Source organism: Ruditapes philippinarum, unplaced genomic scaffold, assembly GCF_026571515.1.
Source record: "Ruditapes philippinarum isolate M1 unplaced genomic scaffold, ASM2657151v2 ctg1605_1_1_1_1, whole genome shotgun sequence".
Lineage (NCBI taxonomy): Eukaryota > Metazoa > Mollusca > Bivalvia > Venerida > Veneridae > Ruditapes > Ruditapes philippinarum.
This window is the reverse complement of record NW_026866689.1, coordinates 279814-295189: the sequence shown is the minus strand read 5'-3', so window position 1 is coordinate 295189 and position 15376 is coordinate 279814. Positions and strand designations below refer to the sequence as shown.

Sequence of the window (15376 nt, the reverse complement as noted above, 5' to 3'; positions counted from 1 at the left end):
TTACAACTGCGAAATCTGTATTATTAAGTCTGTTCATGAATGATATGTTATATGAAACATTTCTCACTTCTCTTGAACAAACTTTAGCATGAGTCAATCTTTGACACTAAAGGAAATGAAGTCTATTATCCCAAAATACCACTTGGCCCTTAATGCTGTGGATTCGAATCCCGCCAGCGATTTAATAATGTGATCATCTTAATTAGTGCAACAGTACCAAACTTTAATAACATTTAATAACAATTAAAATACCTAACATACTTGAACTGAAATTTTGTATTTGTGGCAAGTTCAAATTGTGAGAGTCTTATAAAATTAGATTTTTTTTGTTCCATGGAATATCCTTTTAAATATATGAAAGTAATGGATAAAGTGAATGATACAGAAGAGTACTTGTTTTGTTATACGAGACAAGGGCTTGTATGATATGTCATTATACAGTTACATTATAAGAAACTGTCCAAACCTTAACAGACACATCTCTTAATTCTCGACAATAGCAGACAGTTGATTAATAAGATTAAATTTTTATCTAAGAATAAGCTAGTTTTATCATGATTGCAATCTCAAATTAAGGATTTTATGCAAATAATATTTATTATATCGTTAAAATGACTGGCAATTGTAACAGCTGTAAAAAGTTTTTTTTTCTTGGGTGGTTATGAATTATAATAATATATTTGACATTGCAGAATACTGCTTTATCCGGGGCTAGGGGCTTTAAGCAGGTTGCTGATTTACATTTTACATAGTGTCTCGATGTAACCAGTTCGTGTTTTTGATCTTTTCGTTTATTTTAAACTTTTCACATTTTAGTTTTACAGAGTTGTCTATAATCTCCCTTTCATTGTAAATTTGAGTGATTAGTCAAGCATTTGAATTCCCGCTGTTTTTGAACCAATTATTGTGGTCATGTGATATAGTGTTCACTCTTGCACAAGTCTTGATACTGAGAAGTCAAATGTGAACTAGCTTTGCTGAACTTTATATTAATTTTATTATAACTATTTTGGTGTTTCTTGGAAATTGAAGGTTGAGGTTGGTTGGTCTTATTTATTACTATTGATTCATCTTTTTTGAGTCACAAATGAGCAATGCTTTATTTGTATTAATTTAGTATTTGTGTAAACATGTATATTGGACATGTACATTGTAATCAAGATGGCAGCTTATATTTCTAATAATTTGGTAATTGGTACATCACTATTTACTATCTTGTATTATCACTTGTCATTTAACCATTTACAGTTAATAGAGCACAGTAAGAGTCAGTGAGAGAAACAGAGGTGTATTACCTATACAGTATATGAAACCTGATCCACAATTGGTATGTAGATATATGTATTCTTTGTTTAATTTCATTTAAGGTTTAAATATGTTCATTAATTATTTTAAGTAAGGACTAATGGCTGACTTGACCACAGTGTGAATTTATAACATAATATAACCATAATTAATATATTAAACTCCTATATCATGTATACATCAATAAATGTATTATACTTTTGTGATTTAGTAATATGTTGTATTTGTTAATTTACAGGGTTTGAGAAATATATATATAGTATACTCGATCACAGCCTTTTGTTGTATTGGACCCTTATACTGACTGCTGGCTGGGGCCAGTGTGGTTGGCCATTACTCTTATGTACGTACATGGGCTGGAGCCCACCTGGCCACAGATGGCGCCCAACGTATTATACAACACCGGACCATTTTGATTTCTTGTACGGGGGAGGAGATATGTTACATATGGAACCGACGGAACTTCAGACTAGTGGAACGATCATGGACTTTGTGTTTTGAGATTATGTATTTTACAGAGACAGTGAGTGGTCAAGCAGCCTATTTTGTACATATGTAAAATTTGTGAGTATTGTATATTTTGTGAAAAGTTTCATTTCTGCACCTATATTTATTTTTGACTAGATCTACTTAAATAACAAATTTATTTTTTTATATTTTTCCTTTTGGCTATTTATCTTTTTATGTAATTGTTTAGCTAAGTAAATTTTGTTTACATAGCTAGTTTAGGCGGCATGGTATTAAGAGATTATAAAATGAGATTATAAAATGAGTCACGAATGTGACATTTATTGTTGGAAGATTTCTTTGTTTTTGAAACTTTTGAAAATCAAAGTTATTTCAATAAGCTGATCGAAAAATATTTGATAATTTACACACATTAATGTGCAATACGATGAACCCTTGTTAAGTCGTTTTATAGATAAAAAAGTAACATCATTTGTCAACATTTGTCCATAGAGATAAAATGTTCCATGCACACCTTCAGTTATGACCTAGGAATATTAGAAAGATTGGACATTTTTTTAAATTCAAATCTTAACACTCTCTGGTATAATAACAGACTCAATGTTCTGTAATAGAACGTTTAGTGCAACATTAGACAGGTTATATAGTTTGTGATATGTATGTGAATCATTACCTTATTCATGCTTCTAAAGCTCATATCTCATGATAGCTGCACAATATATGATACACATTCACAAAACATGAAATATTTTTCACAAAACATTATGCATTTCACAAGCTTAGATGCAACTAAGTAATTCATAATGACACGGTCAATTGTTAAATGTAAATTTTTTTATCGAGTTGTTTTAATATTAGACTTTGAAAACATCTGGTAACACATTTGTCAATGAATGTAACATTATTTAGCCAATATACACCTAATACAAATTATATTATTAAACTGTACCATTTTTCTCAAATTCTTGCAAATAGGGAATTATACATTATTTAAGTTAAATGAAACACTGAAAGTTAATCAAAAACATAGAAAATGTTGACCCTACTTAGATTTGAACCCAGGACCCAGTTGACAATATTTGTAGACTATTTCATTACCTTTTAAAGCGGACGTGTAACATTAGGATGTTTATAAGATTGATCGTTGATTGTTATTGTTAAAGTGATTAAAATCATGCATGTTTGTGCGTTCTTGAACTCAAACGTTAGTATATATATTAATGAAGTAATTAATTGGAGGCTGAAGTCTGAACTAAAATACAAAAGTGCAGTTTACATTTAGTTACATTTACATTCAATTTCAGGTACTATATCATCAAACGGTTTGTTATAATTGGAAACATTGTGTATAATATGTCAATGAATTATTATTCCTTTTAAGGTGTCAAATGAAAAGTCTGTTTAGTCGTAAATAACACGCAGGTTATAACTTTGTCTAAAATTATTGATCAAGATACAACCACATCAAATATCAAACACTATATTATTAGATATATTATTGTATTTATCAAGAAGAACTGAAGAATATATACCCTTACAGATTGCAAGGCACGTGTTCTTTGGCGTTATCTTATTTTCTACATTTGTTTAATAAAAGTGATACTTATTTAAACTACAATTTTGTTAGGGACATCTTAAAAACATATCTTCAGAAAAGTAAAAGTATTACAATTATTATCATCGTTTCTTACAAAAGCCTAGCGGCTCGGATTATATATACAAACAATCGTTTATATATGGCCATATTACCTGCCAAAAATCTTTATAACTAATAATATAACAATTGTTTGCACTTTTCTTAAGAGGGAAAATCCATTTCTGAGGCTCATGGAGCGTTTAAAGAAAAGTTAAATAACGTAGTGCAAAAAAACCCTACAGATCTAAGATATCGTATATCCCCAGGCGTTTGTATTCAGGTACATGTAATGTAGCTTTATAAAGGAGACTTTCAATGTTTCATGGAGTCACGTATGTTCGCCTTATGTTCATGTCTTACTCTACAAAGAAGTATGATATAGGATAATTTGTTTTGTTTAGTAAAAGGAGGTTCAATATCGTGTTATATTATGCCTGGCAGCTGTAGACAATTTATTGCAACGATACAACATTCGAGATTCAAATTTAAAAGAAGCATATATATATATGTGTATCTAAGTATTCAAGATTTTAAACGTATTAAAAAAGTAGAATCCCTAAAGAACGTATACAACGGCAGAAATGAAAATATTGCAGACTCAAACGCTTCTATTAGTATTTATATATACTAAAATGCCAAGTACATATTCTACTTTATCTTCAAATAGAACAAAAAACTTCGAAGTAAAATGCATTACCCTTTTAGCATATTTTCTGATCGTTTAAGATGCACACAGAATTTTCTATTTATATGTTTATATGCAAACAAATACATGTCATAGGGAACGTTTGTGTCTTAATTGTTTTGTATATCGTAGATTTACTCTCACTATCTTTTTATAAATATTTTATAAACTGCGTTGAGCGCTTGAAATAATTCTTTTAATTACGATTTGGACTAAGTGGAATAAGTTTCTGTTATCAACACTTTTCAAGAAGAATAAATCACTTCTCATTAATGTTGTAGTGATTATCAATGGTATATTATATTATGGCACTTCTTCATTTACATACATGTATGAAACATATTGAATTGAGGAAATATATATAAACAAACGAGTATTATATTCACATTTGGTAAGTCCGAGTAAATTGTAAAACATTGTATAATGTGTTGAGAATGTAATACAAAAAACATAAAAATCTCGTGTTGTACCAGTGGTCTTTTGTTAATAATTTACACAAATATTTAATGTATAACTTCGTGTCCGTATAATCACTATGGCATGTATAGCATGCATATATGTATAAGTTACCTGAGACAAATCAGAAAGATTAAATGCTTGTTTATCATATTGGTATTATTAGATTTCGCTGTCCAGTGTTAGTTTGAAATAACAATACTGCATAATATAACCCAGCTTATATAATATATAGAATACATACTCCCCTCCTGGGATATATCAACAGACAAAATATGAACTTTTGGTTAATTCAGTGCAATATGGAACTCATAACGTAGTAAAATTCTGTCAGACTATGTTACTAAAAGATAATGAAGGACATAACATATTAACAGAAAACAGGGTTGAAATTAATTTCTATAATTTTGGTACACTGTGTATAGTGATGATTTTAATCCTCTAAATAAATAGATAGACATCGTGCAGACACTAATACCAATTGTAGATAATTCAATACGTTTGAAAACTAATAACTTACCACTGGTGGCAAAGTTTGTAATATAATAACTTGGAATTTCATTTCTGACCGATGAATAAAACTAGTTTTAGTAACTTAGTTCGAAAAAAAAATGAAAATGATATCCGTTGTCATTGACAAACCATTGTTTATTACTGTCATTCTCCATTAATGCATTTTTAAACTAAGAAAGGTTCCTTGCTTCATTATTTAGTATGCATTTTAACATTATCGACAGATATTTTTTCTACTTGCTGATTATTCATTTACCATGTTTACAGAACATTAATCTTTTTTTGTTTAGTTAAGTTGATAATAGAATTTCTTGACTGTTTTTATCTTAAGTTAACTTTTATTCCATTTCTATGTCCATTCGTTTTTGCAATTTAAGTATCATTTTTCAATTTTGGTTATCAAATGTTTATCACTGATTGAAATACAGGAATTATAAGATGATAATGATAATATAATGTAAACATAGGAAACAAATATAAGTTTTAAAAGAAAACTGTCCATAAACAGGCTAAATTAAACCGAGCCTGCATCTTATTTTAAATTGTGCCTTTTTGTGCGTTCTTTAGGAATCATGGTGTCACTATATAATTGAAATGGAAATATATCATACAAAAAGATCAATGCAGTAACGGTGAAATTTACATTTTGGGAGCGAAATACCTAATTTGATTATCGATGATTTATGGCTTATGCGAGCACCTGAATTCCGTTATAGGATAATAGGAACGTGCAGATATGTGCTAGTAATTCCTGCCGTTTTCTTAATTGCGCTATATGATAAGGGTTTGTTTAGTGACGTTGGTAAAACATACGTTTAAAGAAACGTTTTGTGTTTCTTCGTGTACATATTTGTTGGGCGTCCTTGTCTATGGCCGGCTGCTGAAGGTCGTTAATTTTAGAAACACTTTGCATTGACTGCGTTTGTTCGGATCCCGTCAATGATTTTTTTATCTAGCTAGCTTCTAGAACGCCGGTGGTTTTTCTCACGTGCACGTTCGTGCCTTGTATATATTCAAAGATATATTTTTGAGGATTTGAAGTGCCATCCCCGAAATAAGTGCAACAGTAACAAACATCTGCATTTGTGGAAAACATTTTGTGTGAGGATCTTATAATAACAGATTTTGATTTTCATTGAATATCTTTTGGAATATCTTAATACCTAAATTTATGACAGTAATGGATAAATTGAATGATATAGTAGAGTATATGTTTTGTTATGCGAAACGAGAACTTGTATGATATGTAATTATAAATTACATTATAGGACACTGACCAAACCTTAGCAGACACATCTCTTAATTCTCAGCAATAGCAGACAGTTGATTAATAAGATTCAATCTAATCTTAGAATAAGCTAGTTTTATTGATTGTACTCTCTGATTTAGGATTGTATGCAAATATATGATAGTTTTGGTGTGTAAAAATGACTGAATTTTAATAAAGGGTTAGGGTAAGGGTCTGTTCAGGAGTAGATACTCTCATGTCATTTGCAAAAGTGAATATTATTGTGATATTTTTGTGCCCCCACTTAAGGGGGTGGAGGGCATTTAGATTGACCCTTGTCCTTGCTAGATTACGAAATGTTCTACTTGGGTGCCCGTTCGAGCCCGTAACATTGCATGGAGGGGACCTTAGGTTGCAATATGACCTGAACTGTATTGTAGCGACGTAAAACCTTAACAAAAAGTATATCCAAATGCATAGTATGTTTTGAAATGAAGTAGACATTTTTATGAAAGAACCTAATTTACATGTGTAGCATATGTCTATGTTAGCCTTTCGTACATAATAGCCGACAGGGTGATAAATATAAAAAAAGCATAAACACAGAAAAAAGCAACACACAAACTCATACATCATGATTAATCTAAATATTTCCTGTTACGTTTTAAGGAACATGCGTAAGTCTTAAGAAAATTGAAGACAGATCAATGTCCTTAATATTTTGCTGTTAGTGTGATATCTTGAGGTTTTATTGACAGATTACCGGTTAACGGAATATAGCCCTTTATAAATGATAGTTTACACCATTTCACCTTATAAATAAGGATGATACATTTGAAAAAAATTTCGTAATGTTGCGAGTTAAAGTACGTTGTTATAAATGGTAGACTTGTCTATTATACCATGATAATAAACTTTATGAACTGCCACGCGAGGAATAACAAACTATCAAATTGTGTTTAATGGCCATACCATACTATAAGGTATGGCCTCTGTTTATTGTTTTAACCAACAATACTTAAACATGTGCAAGAATGTACATACTCAATATTCATGCAAATTAATACAATATAGAAAATACCATTTAAGGAATATAATTAATCGAGTTCTACTATAATAGTAAGAAGTGAGGGTTTCGTAAGAAAAACGCCATAAAACTAGAATTAGACTAGCTTTCCCACATTCACTTGCATAGGAAGAGAAGACCAAGATTAATGAATCTTGAAACTTTAACCAATAAAGGCTTTATTTAACAGAAATTCCCGAACGGTATAAAAATTGGTTAATGGTATTATTTTTTTTTTTTTTTTTACTATTTTTTCTTTTTTAACTGAAGCTAACCAACCTATGCTATTTAATGAAATAATAATCAAACATATCATTTGTCACAAGCCCCCAGCAAGTGACCCGAATACATATACACACAATGTTATAACTATTGTCACCAAGCCCAAGCAAGTGATGTTCATTATGTACAAATTAAAATGTTGACATTTTGTGTTGACTGCCTAAAGATCGATATGCCACAAAAATATTAACAATTTTAATAATGGTATTAACAATTTTAATAATGGATTGGTCCAGATTACAACCAGCAACTAAAAGTCTTTAAATTAGTTAACAATAAAGTCTTTGCATCATTATAAACAATGTTCAGCTGATACCGGCCGACTTTATTGCTTAATAATAGATTATGATATAATCAAAAAGATTAACCAATAAACTCCAAATACGCTTTTATATAGAAAACAATTGTAGTAAACATTATAATAGATGACACAAAAGTCGAACAACAAAAACCAACAATGTAAAAAACTTTATAAAAATGACACAAAGTTGGACAACAAAAAACACCCACATTTACACATGTATGTAAAAATATAGATATGTATATATAATATTGTATATAAAAAATATTGTATATATCATATACATGTAAACTACTGATCATTAAATATTTTTCAAATCGTGGTCGACTCGCCCAGGAAAACCATAGTCTGGAAACCTGTGCCCTTTTATCTTGTGTCTAGTACCCACTTGATGTAGGGCTACATCCTTGAAAAATATTTTACAAACCTTTACTTCAAGTAAGTAGGCTGCTAAAACATAAAAGTTAAGTTAATGCATTTTGAGTAACAAAATGATAATATGCAAAATTAGAAAGTAAACAAAACAAAAGGAAACTTATAATAGGGTAAAAGTCCAAAAGTGTACGATTTGCGCGCCTCCTGCTGTTATTGTGCTGTCATAAGATCAAAGAAATATACAGTTGTAATATATTTCAGACATATAAAATAATCAATTGTAAATTTCTAGACATATAGAACAGATTTAATTAACGTTACAGTATAAGTTGAAATACATATCTTAAAGAAATTGGTTGATGGTTACTAATAAAACGAATTGTGACATAAAGATTATTTACAATTTACAGACAAAAATATAGATAATTATGAAAATTCTTGTTGTCTACATATAAAAGTATATACATATAAAAATACACTTACTATCACTATTAGTATTGTTCTTGAAAAACCAAGAATGTTAAAATTAGAGTCACTATAAAACAGATCTTATCTTATCTCATCTTATCAATGTATATTTATCACAAACTGTTCTTAAGTAAAACATGAAGTTCAAAATAAAGTTAGGATTAACTGTGTTATTTATACATAGTTTATTATCACTCTTGTGCGTTAAACTACAAAAACATTTTGATTTGTTAAACTGATAAATTAAATTCAATATATAAGCTATAATTAACATTTAAGCAATACATAGTTAACATATACTTCAATATGTTAAACTAGTCTAACTGTGATTTAATTTATTAAGACATTTTATTCCTTAAGTGAATGCATAGTTCGAAAAGAACATACAAACTTTAGGTAATTGTTAATTCAATTTACAAGTTAAAATTAACATTTAAACACTACATATTTAACATACACCCCAATATGTTAAACTAATATCTAAACAAGTACTGTCTCATAACAACAATATTTATTAGGTACAGGATGCCATAGTTTGAAAATAAAATACAATATAATTTTATAATTAATGCATACATTATAATTAATATTTAAACAACACATACATGTAGTTAATATACACCCCCATATGTTAAACTAGTGTCGTAAACCTGGGATTATCGTAATGCTCACATATTCACTCTATTAGATTAAAATCTATTAACTTGTAAATCGTTTAATGCATAAATCTTGACAATGTTGTCAAATTAAATCAATTTCAACCAAAAAGTTATATCTTTCATTCTAGCATCTCATATTTAACATACACAATGATGCTGCAAATTAGAAATGTGTTATAGACACAATATCACTGTGTTACATACGTAGTCAATTTAGGGAATGTTTTAACGTCAATAACGCATAATTATTGCTAATATACTTAGAATACATCACAATATGTTTAAATGGTGTCGTAAATAAAACAACACATTTATTTATCAACAAATATGTGTTAAAATAACAATGTATAGTATTTCTAAAATTTATAAAGAAACTCGTGATTAAATGAATAACATATAATGTAAATAACACTTTCGACGTTAATAATAAACACACGCTAGGATTGTAATTTTTCATAATCGTTACCATCTTATAAATTCAGTTGTACTGAATTACATGAATATAATTCTTTAAATGCTTCAGAAGTAAGTTTCAGATTGATAAGTCTAACAAAATGGACCTATTAAATGCCTATAAAATCATCCATACGATTTGTTACATGTTGGTATTAATTAACACAGGTACTTAAACTACGCTACACTACAGTGATATTGATTACCTATCAACTAACATTGCATGTGTTCAATAGTACTATCAGCAGTGTTATGTAATATTGTAATGATTATCATTTCTGCATTGCAGGCAGGCAATGGTATATGCTAAAATTATGTAAATTATCAGACTTGCATGTACTTGTAGCCCGATATCGCAACGAGAACTTCCAACAAATAATTAATTTTACAAAAAATTCATTTGTTGAAATTTAACTAAATTGTTATTATGTTATTATGACAATCAGTCACTATAAAATATGAGTTTGTCAGTATAAAAAAAAGGTGTGTTATTAATACTCTTTCGACTTTTAAATTTATGTCTAAATGAATTGTCTACTTATTACCATACACCCCAATTATGGTAGCAGTGGGTAAAGTTTCACAAGATATCACAGATCAGTGTCAGTGTCTTAAAGTTGTAATCAAAATCCAGAAAGTCTCACCAATGATATTGTATACATGATATGTAAAATTGTCAAACTCCTCAAGGTGCCTCATGTATTTTATCATGTACTTATATGAAAGATTTATGAAATGGTTCACACTCAAGAAATGTTAAAAAATTGAAATATTTGGAGTCGGTTTGTTTTTTGCATCAGTTTTTATTTTGAAGAAATCGTTTTGTTTTTTTGTTTTTTTTTTGTTTTTTTTTTTGTTTTTTTTGTTTTTTTTTATTGTTTTTTTATTCCAAATGCTGGAATGTAAGAACAGTCATCTAAGTGTTTCCATCCGTCAGATTGTTTGTGGTCATGTTTAGGTTTTATTTCCTTTATAAAACTAATTATTCCCTGTATGTGGATGTCCTTCTTTAATGTTTTGTGGTATAATCTCGTACACTGGTACTTCCGTAATTTTGTATTTACTAGTAGCTGTAAGCAAAGTTTGTAGATTCTCTTCAAGGCTCTCCTGTAAAATAAATGAGAGAGAACAAGTACCTTGTTTTTCAAACAAAAACATAAATTCATTTTCAAAGGTATATTCCCTTAACTGTTGTTTTACATAGCGGATATGTATGTCGGTAGTAATTGTATTGAAGAGTATAACGGTCAGTCGATACGAAAATAAAATAACAATAATTATAATAAAACTGCCATATTTTATTTATTTAAGGTTTTGTTATTCATAACAAAATCAAAAACACTGACTACTATTATAATAGTACCAGATTAATATAATAATCTGGTACATGACATGGAGGCATGGCCTTTGCCGCTGAAACATTAAATATCAATTCATTAGGAACTGACTACTATTATAATAGTACCAGATTAATATAATCTGGTACATGACACTGGAGGCATGGCCTTTGCAGCAAATATTTAAATTAAAAATAGTAACACTTTAAATTCTTAATAAGAATAAATCCATAATTTTATTTAATTCGTAATTAATATATGCTTATGTTTTTTTTATCATTTTAATTTCATGTTGCCATATAAGAGATACCACCCATTAAAATTCTGGCTATTATTAATTAATAACATTTTATGATTCTTATAATATATATATATATGTATTTTTTATTTTTTATTTATTTTTTTTTATCTATTATTATTATTATTATATATATATATTATTTTTTTTTTTTTTTTATTACTATTTACTTATATAACAAAATATATACATATATAGATATGTATTAAGTTTTAATACTTTGTTCACTTGTTTAATATGTATTCATTTTTTATTTATTTACTTTTGTATTTCAATATTTATTATCATTATTATTTATTTTTATCTTTTATTGTTTATGATCATTCTACTTCCATTTGCTTAAACATACTGATAAAGTTATTAGCTAGCAATACAATAAAGCATGGACATCTTAGGGATGAGAATGTATATCAATGCCTACATCAAAGAATTCACAGTTCAATGTTACTATTATCCTGTTTGATGATACCAATATCTCTGCAGGGGTACTGAATTAAGCATGAACAAAGTTTTATGACCCTAACTTACTTCCAAGGCATCTTGCATCTGGCATTAATGACCATGACAAATTACTGCCAGATAGACAATTTCTCTATCTTCCTCTTTCATAACCTAAGTGTTTATGCTATTTAAAAAGATATATTCACACATTAAGTAAGTAAACATAAATTTATGGCGGTCCAGTCATTAAATAACTTAAATAAAGCTCACAGAAAAATAAAAACCTGCGCTAAAGCCCTAAAGACTCGCAGAAAAATAAAGACGTGTGCTAAAGCTCAAAAGCTCACAGAAAAATAAAAACCTGCGCTAAAGCCCTCAATGACTCGCAGAAAAATAAAAACCTGTGCTAAAGCTCAAAAGCTCACAGTAAAATAAAAACCTGCGCTAAAGGCCTCAATGACTCGCAAAAAAATAAAAACTGTGCTAAAGCTCAAAAGCTCACAGTGAAATAAAAACCTGCGCTAAAGCCCTCAATGACTCGCAAAAAAATAAAAACCTGTGCTAAAGCTCAAAAGCTCACAGAAAAATAAAACCTGCGCTAAAAGCCCTCAATGACTCGCAGAAAAATAAAAACCTGTGCTAAAGCTCAAAAGCTCACAGTAAAATAAAAACCTGCGCTAAAGCCCTCAATGACTCGCAGAAAAAATAAAAACCTGTGCTAAAGCTCAAAAGCTCACAGAAAAATAAAAACAGCGCTAAAGCCCTCAATGACTCGCAGAAAAATAAAAACCTGTGCTAAAGCTCAAAAGCTCACAGGGGAAAAAAAAAAAAAAAAAACCTGCGCTAAACCCTCAAGACTCGCAGAAAAATAAAAACCTGTGCTAAAGCCCAATGGCTCACAGAAAAACAAGTTATTTAAGCCTGCGCTAAAGCCCTAAGGACTCGCAGAAAATATAAGAACCTGTGCTAAAGCTCAATAGCTCACAGAAAAAAACATGTTGTTTAAGCCTGCGCTAAAGCCCTAAGGACTCGCAGAAAATATACACACCTGTGCTAAAGCTCAATGGCTCACAGAAAACATGTTATTTAAGCCTGCGCTAAAGCCCTAAGGACTCGCAGAAAATATAAAAACCTGTGCTAATGCTAAATGGCTCACAGAAAATAAAGCTGTGCTAAAGCACAATGGCTCAAAGAAAACAAACATAATAATTTGAATAAAGTTAAAGATCTGTGTGCTTAATGTGATATGCACAGAAAGTGTTCCAAACAATTGAACATTATAATGGTAGACATTAAGTGATTGTGATCATTGTCTGTTTATATTCTACTTTGGAGTTTTTTTTTATATTTTGCTAAAGACTATTTATGGCTTATAAAAATTTATAAAATTTCTGCTATAGCCCAATGGCTCTCAGACAACAATAATTAAGTTAATTGTCTCTGTAAAGACTATACCGTAATTATTATCTTCATGATAACATAAATAATATTATGAATATAGTGACTCTACAAGCTATAATATTCTATTCTATGATATCATATTATTTATACTGGCTTTATTCCCTTCCACACTTCTTATCAACAGACAGGTTTTATGATGAACTAATATACCAAAAAAAATAAAAATTAACAATACTCCCCTACGACCGATCCTTGATTACCGATCTAACAGCTGACATGATGGCATGTCTCAAGGACCTGTAAAAGCGTCGCTGTCCATTGTGGTTAAGGTGGATTCCATCTTTCCGGAATATGGGAGTCTGTGAGTAAAACAGCCTTCTGTGCTTCCAGAATCTTGCTTTATCATGCATATCCAAAAGAGTTTGCAGGATTGATACTGAATGCAAGCGTTTGTGTTCAAATAAATCTGACGTAACTTTCGTTGGTCGAGCACAGGTGAATATTTCGCACACTACAACTTTCTCTACAGCATACTCCTGAATAATTAGAGCTGTAATTTCTTCAATTCTATTGGCAATGTCCAGAGAAGATTTTACTGAATCGACGTCGTTACCTCCTAATTGAAGAAGTACGATGTTTGGCTCAACTTGTCTCAGAAAATCCCCAAATTTTGAGCTGAAATACGTAACTGCATCACCATCACATACTCTAAAGCCACCTATACCAAAGTGGACCACGGAACACTCTTCCAAATCGTAGTTTGCGGGATATGAATTTTGTTTAAAGTCTTCATGCAGCCGACGAATAAAACTGTGACCTAAAATAGCCACACGTATTCCAGTTTGAATACGACCCAATGCCACATTCCCGTTTTGACTCGGTGACAGACGGCGATATAAACAGATAAAGAAAACAAAGTTTTTAAACAATCGGTGGTAATCACACCAAAGAAACAAATATATCCAACCTGGTACTTTCCAGATTAAGTTTTGTGTCCTATGATATCCACAAATGTCCGTAAAATTAGCTATATAAAATCACTAAATATCAAATCACTTTCTCTAAAAATTGTTGCTTCCTCTTTCTACGCTTCTTAGTAATTGCTAACTGGTTCAAGACGATTTTATGTAGGGCTATTATCCGTTCAGCCGTCTCTACGAACGGCTAAAACCCGTACCTCCCGTGGCGGCGCATAAAGTTTGCTGATGCTATTCGGCATAGCTTATATAAAATATATTTTACTTTAAATTTTGTGAAAAAGGGAATATTCAACAAGAACATAAAAATTTAAATAAATGCAAAACGTTTACTAGTATCCCCGTCTGATTAAGTATGTTCATTAGAGATAATTCATACTGATTTTGTCGTAAACTGCACGATTTTGTAAACGTTAGTCTTTTAAAAAAAAGCAAAACCTTCAGTTCAGTTCTTTAGATACAAAGGTCATAAAAATTAATTTGGTTCAATATCTATTTTTGTTTAAAACAGGATAAATTTTAATTTGAAAACACATCCTTAACTTCTTTCATAGGTTGTTGAGTTTTGAAGAAACCAATATTTACTGTATTTGAATCATGTTTTTCGAAAACGATCCGCCGAGATGTTAATATGACTCAACTTAGCAAAGACTATATTAGACCATTAGAAGATTACAAAAAAAATGCAATTTATATATGGACAACTTAAGGATCTAGGAATAAAATGTTAAGATGCAAATATCTGTATTGATTTAACTAAACGGAAGCTGCCGTCACTGTGAATGATAAATAGCGGATATAGTGTAATTTATAGAACCAATTTAAAACACCCTCACATATTTGTGACTGGTTAAACAATATGCAAATGATATATCAAAATGATATATCTGAATCAGGGAAGTTCAACGTACTCAGAAGTTTCATTAATTCAACTTACGCTTAAATTACAGGACTATAATCTGCCAAAGTAATGACTTTAAACAAATGCATGATAATTTTGTGATTAAAACGAATAAAGGCAAAAACT

General features: G+C 29.9%; 2 long non-coding RNA genes across 2 annotated transcripts; one reads left to right on the top strand and one right to left on the bottom strand.

The window, feature by feature from the left end:
- The first annotated feature begins 766 nt into the window (after window positions 1–766).
- On the top strand, window positions 767–2021 carry LOC132733358 (uncharacterized). Its single transcript, XR_009626156.1, has 3 exons — window positions 767–1038; window positions 1249–1327; window positions 1544–2021. It is a non-coding gene; the product is annotated as an uncharacterized LOC132733358 (long non-coding RNA).
- An 11326-nt stretch (window positions 2022–13347) lies between these two features.
- Window positions 13348–14565, bottom strand: LOC132733357 (uncharacterized). Its single transcript, XR_009626155.1, has 2 exons — window positions 14340–14565; window positions 13348–14189 (listed from the first exon to the last, which is right to left on the bottom strand). It is a non-coding gene; the product is annotated as an uncharacterized LOC132733357 (long non-coding RNA).
- Window positions 14566–15376: the final 811 nt, after the last annotated feature.